The sequence below is a fragment of the Pristiophorus japonicus genome, unplaced genomic scaffold (genome assembly GCF_044704955.1).
Source record: "Pristiophorus japonicus isolate sPriJap1 unplaced genomic scaffold, sPriJap1.hap1 HAP1_SCAFFOLD_2853, whole genome shotgun sequence".
Taxonomy (NCBI): Eukaryota; Metazoa; Chordata; class Chondrichthyes; family Pristiophoridae; genus Pristiophorus; species Pristiophorus japonicus.
Genome location: NW_027252618.1, coordinates 9,248 through 18,168, shown reverse-complemented (window position 1 = coordinate 18,168; position 8,921 = coordinate 9,248). Strand labels below are relative to the sequence as shown.

General features: G+C 52.7%; 1 long non-coding RNA gene across 1 annotated transcript; it reads right to left on the bottom strand.

Moving 5' to 3' along the window:
* Positions 1-445: 445 nt before the first annotated feature.
* LOC139247846 (uncharacterized) lies at positions 446-3,368 on the bottom strand. The gene is made up of 3 exons (XR_011590981.1): positions 3,269-3,368; positions 2,051-2,179; positions 446-478 (listed from the first exon to the last, which is right to left on the bottom strand). It is a non-coding gene; the product is annotated as an uncharacterized lncRNA (long non-coding RNA).
* Positions 3,369-8,921: the final 5,553 nt, after the last annotated feature.

Genomic DNA, 8,921 nt, shown 5'->3' with positions numbered 1-8,921 from the left:
TCCTGTGGGACCCCGTCAAAAGCCCCCCGAAAGTCCAAAGACACCACATCCACTGGCTCTCCCCCGTCCACCCTACCAGTTACATCCTCAAAAAATCCCAGAAGATTTGTCAAGCATGATATATATATTTAGATAGTAAAGGAACTGAGGGATATGGGGATCGAGCGGGAAAGTGGAGTTGAGGTCGAAGATCAGCCGTGATCGCACTGAATGGCGGAGCAGGCTTGAGGTGCCGAATGGCCGACTCCTGCTCCTGATTCTTATGCGATGGACAATCCCTTTACTTCAAACGGAAGCCTGATACTGAGGGGGGAGCTTCGCTGTCCCTCATGTACTTACTGTCAGTGTTTTGTGCGGAGCGTTATAACCGGCTGTTTCCCGGGTCAGCCCATTGAGATGTCACAATACATTGCACAGAGTAATGCTGATGGGAGTCCAACACTTACCATCTGCCTTATGTGAATGGGACCTGGTGCTCCTGAAAAGGCAGGGGTTGGGGGGGATGGGGGGAAATGGGAAAAGGAAACGTTAGTGCTTGTGTGTGGCAAAACACAGCAAATGACAACAGACAACAACTTTTATTTATATAGCGCCTTGAACGTCCCAAGACGCTTCACAGGAGCGGTGGGACGCGTATCGCTGCCGCGAAGACAGGGACCGCTCCCTGTTCACCAAAGGGGAGGGCCAAGCTGCCGACACTGCGGGGAGAAATGGGCCCCCCACCTGGCCGACTGAGTGGAGTGCCGGGCTGCACGATCGGGGCACGCGCCCCGCGAGCCAACGTAAACTAGCGGCAAGTCAGCCATTTTGTTTCCTTCAATTCGCCCCCCCCCCCCCCCCCCCCATCCCCCACCTAACCTCCGCCCCGCGAGCGGACTACAGCCCGGTACGCAGCCCCTGGCATCCCCCGGCGCAGCGGAGCGGGGTGCCGCCGGTTACTGCCGCTGCCAAACTCCCGTGGAATCTCACAGGAGTAGTCTACGTCGCCATACCCCGGCAAAAAGTGGTTTGTGCCCCCAGGGGTAGGTCGCTGCTCACAGGAGGCACCCCTGCCCCGAATCTCTTCCCCCTAAGCTCAGAACTAGGATACGTTCGAGTCCTGAGACTAAACATACAAGGTTTGTCGCAAGTACTGCAAACTTAAATTTACATACATAAGAATTAGGAGTCGGCCATTCGGCCCCTCGAGCCTGCTCCACCATTCAATGAGATCACGGCTGATCTTTGACCTCAACTCCACTTTCCCGCCCGATCCCTCGACTCCCTTAATATCGAAAAATCTCTCCATCTCGGCCTTGAAGACTGAGCCTCCACAGCCCTCTGGAGCAGAGAATTCCAAAGATTCACCCCACTCTGAGTGAAGAAATATGATCATGGCTGATCCTCTATCTCAACACCATATTCCCGCTTTTTCCCCATACCCCTTGATGTCTTTAAAATATAGAAATCTATCTATCTCCCTCTTAAATATATTCAGTGACTTGGCCCCCACAGCCTTCTGTGGTAGAGAATTCCACAGGTTCACCAGCCTCTGAGTGAAAACATTTCTCCTCATCTCGGTCCTAAATGGCCGACCCCTTAAACTGAGACTGCGATCCCTTGTTCTAGACTCCCCAGCCCGGGGGAAACATCCTCCCCGCATCCAGTCTGTCCAACCCCGTCAGAATTTTATACCTTTCAATAAGATCCCCTCTCATTCTTCTAAACTCGAGTGAATACAGGCCCAGTCGACCCAATCTCTCCTCATCTCAGGAATCAGTCTGGTGAACCTTCGCTGCATTCCCTCTATGGCAAGTATATCCTTCCTTAGGTAAGGAGACCAAAACTGCTGACAATACTCCAGGTGCGGTCTCACCAAGGCCATGTATAACAGGTTTGGATTGGAGGGGTGACCACCCCTATCGCTCTCCAACAATACCACAGCAGCAGCAACATTTTACCAAAAGGTCGGGCAGGAGTCGAGCCTGCGGTGACACCGGACCGAACGCTGACCATCACGGGGCTCGCCTGCAGAGGCTTCACGGGTAGCCGGCACACGTCTGGCACTCACCTTCCACCCCGTTCTGTTTGTTGAAGGCGCGTTTCCCCAGCAGGGACAGCGGCCCACGGTTGATATTTAGGAGGGTTCGGTTGGGCTCGCTAACTTTCAGAAGTCGAGGCTTCAACGGACCACGGGCAGCTGCAATTCAAACACACTCAGCATGAGACACAAGGAAGGAAGGAAGACCCTGTTTTTATCCACACCTCCGATAAATTACTGCCATTACATGGGCACACGCCATACATATTTTATGCACAAATGAATAATCACTTAATTATTATTTTGCGCAGTTTTGGCTGTGTGAGGATTGTTGGGACAGGACACTGGGAGAACTGCCTTCAAATAATGCCACAGGGATCTGTAGTGCTCACCTCAATCACAGGAAGGAGCTCGTTTAATTACATGTACAATGATACAACACAGAAACAGGCCATTCGGCCCATTCAGGAGTCTCTCAGTACTGCCCCTCCGACAGTGCAGCACTCCCTCAGTACTGCCCCTCCGACAGTGCGGCGCTCCCTCAGTACTGCCCCTCCGACAGTGCAGCACTCCCTCAGTACTGCCCCTCCGACAGTGCGGCACTCCCTCAGTACTGCTCCTCCGACAGTGAGGGGCTCCCTCAGTACTGCCCCTCCGACAGTGCGGCACTCCCTCGGTACTGCCCCTCCGACAGTGCGCCGCTCCCTCAGTACTGCCCCTCCGAATTGTCCTTTAGAAGGTGGTGATGAGCTGCTTTCTTGAATCGCTGCAGTTATGCATAGTGGACAACTGAGTGCCTGACTGGACCATTTCAGAAGGCAGTTAAAAGTCAACCACATTGCGGTGGGTGTGGAGTCACGTATAGACCAGACCAGATAAGGACGGCAGATTTCCTTCCCTAAAGTACATTAGTGGACCAGGTGAGTTTTTAGCACAATCCGCTAGTTCCATGGAGACCGTTATTAACACGAGCTTTTTACTCCAGATTTATTGAATTCACGGAGTTTAAATTCCCCAGCTGCCGTGGTGAGATTTGAACTTGTGTCTCTGGATCATTAATCCAGGGTCTGGGTTACTGGTCCAGTGACATAACCACTACGCTCCTGTACCTGATGAAACACTGGGCTAGCGCCCACAAACCCCCGACTCGGAGACAAGAGTGACACCACGTGCGCTGTCCTGGCATGGTGAGGGAATAATAAACAGGGGCGAGATAACTCCGAAACACGCGCTTGAAGATTTTCTTACCTAACTCCCCCAACTCCTTCATGATGGTGGCTAACGTTGGGCGTGGGGCCGGCCTGACCCGGAGCGGTTTCGTCGCTGCTTTCGGAAGCCTGACAGCACCTGCGGAGGGGGGAAGACACAGAGCTGGGGTTAGATCTCAGTGATGGTCGGGGGTGGGGGGGGGGGGGGAAAGAGGGCGGTGGGGTGGTGAGGGTATCAAGTCACGCGGAGCAAAGGCGGTTAGATGGAGTTAGGCCGCAGATCATCCGTGATCAAATACAATGGCAAAACAGCTTGAGGGGCTGAATGGCCTCCTCCTGTTCCTAATGTAACAGGCTCGAGGGGCTGAATGGCCTCCTCCTGTTCCTGTGTAACAGGCTCGAGGGGCTGAATGGCCTCCTCCTGTTCCTAATGTAACAGGCTCGAGGGGCTGAATGGCCTCCTCCTGTTCCTAATGTAACAGGCTCGAGGGGCTGAATGGCCTCCTCCTGTTCCTAATGTAACAGGCTCGAGGGGCTGAATGGCCTCCTCCTGTTCCTGTGTATCAGGCTCGAGGGGCTGAATGGCCTCCTCCTGTTCCTGTGTAACAGGCTCGAGGGGCTGAATGGCCTCCTCCTGTTCCTAATGTAACAGGCTCGAGGGGCTGAATGGCCTCCTCCTGTTCCTGTGTAACAGGCTCGAGGGGCTGAATGGCCTCCTCCTGTTCCTGTGTAACAGGCTCGAGGGGCTGAATGGCCTCCTCCTGTTCCTAATGTAACTTTAATATGCACATAGATTGGGCTAGCCAAACTGGAAGCAATACGGTGGAGGAGGATTTCCTGGAATGCATAAGGGATGGTTTTCTAGACCAATATGTCGAGGAACCAACTAGGGGGGAGGCCATCTTAGACTGGGTGTTGTGTAATGAGAGAGGATTAATTAGCAATCTCATTGTGCGAGGCCCCTTGGGGAAGAGTGACCATAATATGGTGGAATTCTGCATTAGGATGGAGAATGAAACAGTTAATTCAGAGACCATGGTCCAGAACTTAAAGAAGGGTAACTTTGAAGGTATGAGGCATGAATTGGCTAAGATAGATTGGCTAATGATACTTAAGGGGTTGACTGTGGATGGGCAATGGCAGACATTTAGAGAACGCATGGATGAATTACAACAATTGTACATTCCTGTCTGGCGTAAAAATAAAAAAGGGAAGGTGGCTCAACCGTGGCTATCTAGGGAAATCAGGGATAGTATTAAAGCCAAGGAAGTGGCATACAAATTGGCCAGAAATAGCAGCGAACCTGAGGATTGGGAGAAATTTAGAACTCAGCAGAGGAGGACAAAGGGTTTGATTAGGGCAGGGAAAATGGAGTACGAGAAGAAGCTTGCAGGGAACATTAAGGCGGATTGCAAAAGTTTCTATAGGTATGTAAAGAGAAAGAGGTTAGTAAAAACAAACGTAGGTCCCCTGCAGTCAGAATCAGGGGAAGTCATAACGGGGAACAAAGAAATGGCAGACCAATTGAACAAGTACTTTGGTTCAGTATTCACTAAGGAGGACACAAACAACCTTCCGGATATAAAAGTGGTCAGAGGGTCTATTAAAGAGGAGGAACTGAGGGAAATCTTTATTAGTCGGGAAATTGTGTTGGGGAAATTGATGGGATTGAAGGCCGATAAATCCCCAGGGCCTGATGGACTGCATCCCAGAGTACTTAAGGAGGTGGCCTTGGAAATAGCGGATGCATTGACAGTCATTTTCCAACATTTCTTTTCCATTGACTCTGGATCAGTTCCTATCGAGTGGAGGGTAGCCAATGTAACCCCACTTTTTAAAAAAGGAGGGAGAGAGAAAGCAGGGAATTATAGACCGGTCAGCCTGACCTCAGTAGTGGGTAAAATGATGGAATCAATTATTAAGGATGTCATAGCAGCGCATTTGGAAAATGGTGACATGATAGGTCCAAGTCAGCATGGATTTGTAAAAGGGAGATCATGCTTGACAAATCTTCTGGAATTTTTTGAGGATGTTTCCAATAAAGTGGACAAAGGAGTACCAGTTGATGTGGTATATTTGGACTTTCAGAAGGCTTTCGACAAGGTCCCACACAGGAGATTAATGTGCAAAGTTAAAGCACATGGGATTGGGGGTAGTGTGCTGACGTGGATTGAGAACTGGTTGTCAGACAGGAAGCAAAGAGTAGGAGTAAATGGGTACTTTTCGGAATGGCAGGCAGTGACTAGTGGGGTACCGCAGGGTTCTGTGCTGGGGCCCCAGCTGTTTACATTATACATTAATGATTTAGACGAAGGGATTAAATGTAGTATCTCCAAATTTGCGGATGACACTAAGTTGGGTGGCAGTGTGAGCTGCGAGGAGGATGCTATGAGGCTACAGAGTGACTTGGATAGGTTAGGTGAGTGGGCAAATGCGTGGCAGATGAAGTATAATGTGGATAAATGTGAGGTTATCCACTTTGGTGGTAAAAACAGAGAGACAGACTATTATCTGAATGGTGACAGATTAGGAAAAGGGAAGGTGCAACGAGACCTGGGTGTCATGGTACATCAGTCATTGAAGGTTGGCATGCAGGTACAGCAGGCGGTTAAGAAAGCAAATGGCATGTTGGCCTTCATAGCGAGGGGATTTGAGTACAGGGGCAGGGAGGTGTTGCTACAGTTGTACAGGGCCTTGGTGAGGCCACACCTGGAGTATTGTGTACAGTTTTGGTCTCCTAACTTGAGGAAGGACATACTTGCTGTTGAGGGAGTGCAGCGAAGATTCACCAGACTGATTCCCGGGATGGTGGGACTGACCTATCAAGAAAGACTGAATCAACTGGGCTTGTATTCACTGGAGTTCAGAAGAGTGAGAGGGGACCTCATAGAAACGTTTAAAATTCTGACGGGTTTGGACAGGTTGGATGCAGGAAGAATGTTCCCAATGTTGGGGAAGTCCAGAACCAGGGGTCACAGTCTAAGGATAAGGGGTAAGCCATTTAGGACCGAGATAAGGAGAAACTTCTTCACCCAGAGAGTGGTGAACCTGTGGAATTCTCTACCACAGGAAGTAGTTGAGGCCAATTCACTAAATATATTCAAAAGGGAGTTAGATGAAGTCCTTAGTACTCGGGGGATCAAGGGGTATGGCGTGAAAGCAGGAAGTGGGTACTGAAGTTTCATGTTCAGCCATGAACTCGTTGAATGGCGGTGCAGGCTAGAAGGGCTGAATGGCCTGCTCCTGCACCTATTTTCTATGTTTCTATGTTTCTATGTAACAGGCTCCAGGGGCTGAATGGCCTCCTTCTGTTCCTAATGTAACAGGCTCGAGGGGCTGAATGGCCTCCTCCTGTTCCTGTGTAACAGGCTCGAGGGGCTGAATGGCCTCCTCCTGTTCCTAATGTAACAGGCTCGAGGGGCTGAATGGCCTCCTCCTGTTCCTAATGTAACAGGCTCGAGGGGCTGAATGGCCTCCTCCTGTTCCTAATGTAACAGGCTCGAGGGGCTGAGTGGCCTCCTCCTATTCCCATTCCTCCAGCAACCCAACTCTCACAGCGAAGCTTGTCCCGCCAATATCCTGCGTACTGTGCACACTTTTGATCTCCTTATTTAAGGAAGGATATACTTTGCATTGGAGGTAGTTCAAAGAAGGTTCACGAGGTTGATTCTGGAGATGAAGGGGCTGTCTTATGAAGAAAGGTTGAGCAGGTTGGGCCTGTACTCACTGGAGTTTAGAAGAATGAAAGGTTATTGAAACATGAAAGATTGTGAGGGGACTGGACAGGGTGGATGCAGAGAGGATGTTTCCCCTCGTGGGGGAACCTAGAACTAGGGGGCATATTTCAGAATAAGAAGTCGCCCATTTAAAACTGAGATGAGGAGGAATTTCTTCTCTCAGAGGGTTGTAAATCTGTGGAATTCTCTGCCCCAGAGAGCTGTGGAAGCCGGGACATTGAATATATTCAAGGTGGAGATACAGATTTTGAACAATAAGAGAGTGAAGGGTTATGGGGAGCGAGCGGGGAAGTGGAGTTGAGGGCAGGGTCAGATCAGCCATGGTTTAATTGAATGGTGGAGCAGGCTCAAGTGGCAGTATGGCTGACTCCGGCTCCTATTTATTATGTCGAATGTCAAGTACGGAAACAGGCCCAACACGTGCGTGCTGGTGTTTACACACGAGCCTGCTCCCATCCCTCTCCCTCTCTCTGCATATCCTTCTATTCCTTTCTCCCATGTGTGTTTACCCAGCTTCTCCTTAAGGGAATCTCTGTTATTCGCATCAACCACTTCCTGTGGTAGCAAGTTCCATATTCGCACACATAGGACACAGCCACACACGGCTCACCTCCCTCCCCCACACACACACACTGCCCCCCACACACACAGTCCCCCCCCACCACACACACACACTGCCCTCCCCCCCACACACACTGCACCCCCCCCACACACACACAGTCCCCCCCCCACACACACAGTACCCCCCCCCCACACATACACAGTTCCCCCCCCACACACACACACAGTCCCCCCCCCACACACACAGTACCCCCCCCCACACATACACAGTTCCCCCCCCCACACACACACACTGCACCCACCCCCCACACACACACACTGCACCCACCCCCACACACACACTGCACCCACCCCCCACACACACACACTGCACCCAACCCCACACACACACTGTTTCCCCCCCACCACACACACACAATGCCCCCCCCACACACACACACACTGCCCCATACACACACACTGTTCTCCCCCCCCACACACTGTTCCCCCCCCCACACACACACTGCACCCCCCCCCACCCACACACTGTTCCCCCCACACAAACTGCCCCCTCCACACACACACACTGCCCCACCCACACATACACACTGTTCCCCCCCCCACACATAGACACACACACAGCCCCCCCACCCCACACAAACAGACTGCCCCCCCCACACACACACACACTGCCCCCCCCCCCACACACACACACACAAACACTGCATCTCCACACACACACACAGCCCCCCTCCACACACACATACTGCCCCCCCACACACACACACTGCCCCCCCCACACACACACACACTGCCCCCCCACACACACACAGCCCTCCCAACACACACAGCCCTCCCAACACACATACACACTGCCCCCCCACAAACACTGCCCCCCCCCACACACGCACACTGCCCCCACCACACACGCACACTGCCCCCCCCACACAGCCCCCTCAAACACACACTGCCCCCCCCACACACACACACTGCACCCCCCCCCCCACACACACACTGCACCCCCCCCCCCACACACACACACTGCCCCCCCCCACACATACACAGTCCCCCCCCACACACACACTCTGCACCCACCCCCCACACACACACACACTGCACCCAACCCCACACACACTGCACCCACCACACACTGCCCCCCCCCCCACACATACACAGTCCCCCCCCACACACACACTCTGCACCCACCCCCCACACACACACACACTGCACCCAACCCCACACACACACACTGCACCCCCCACACACTGCCCCCCCCCCCACACACTGCCCCCCCCCCACACACTGCCCCCCCCACACACACACTGCCCCCCCCCCCACGCACACACTGCCCCCCCCACACACGCACACACTGCCCCCCCCCACACACACACACTGTCCCCCCCACACACACACACA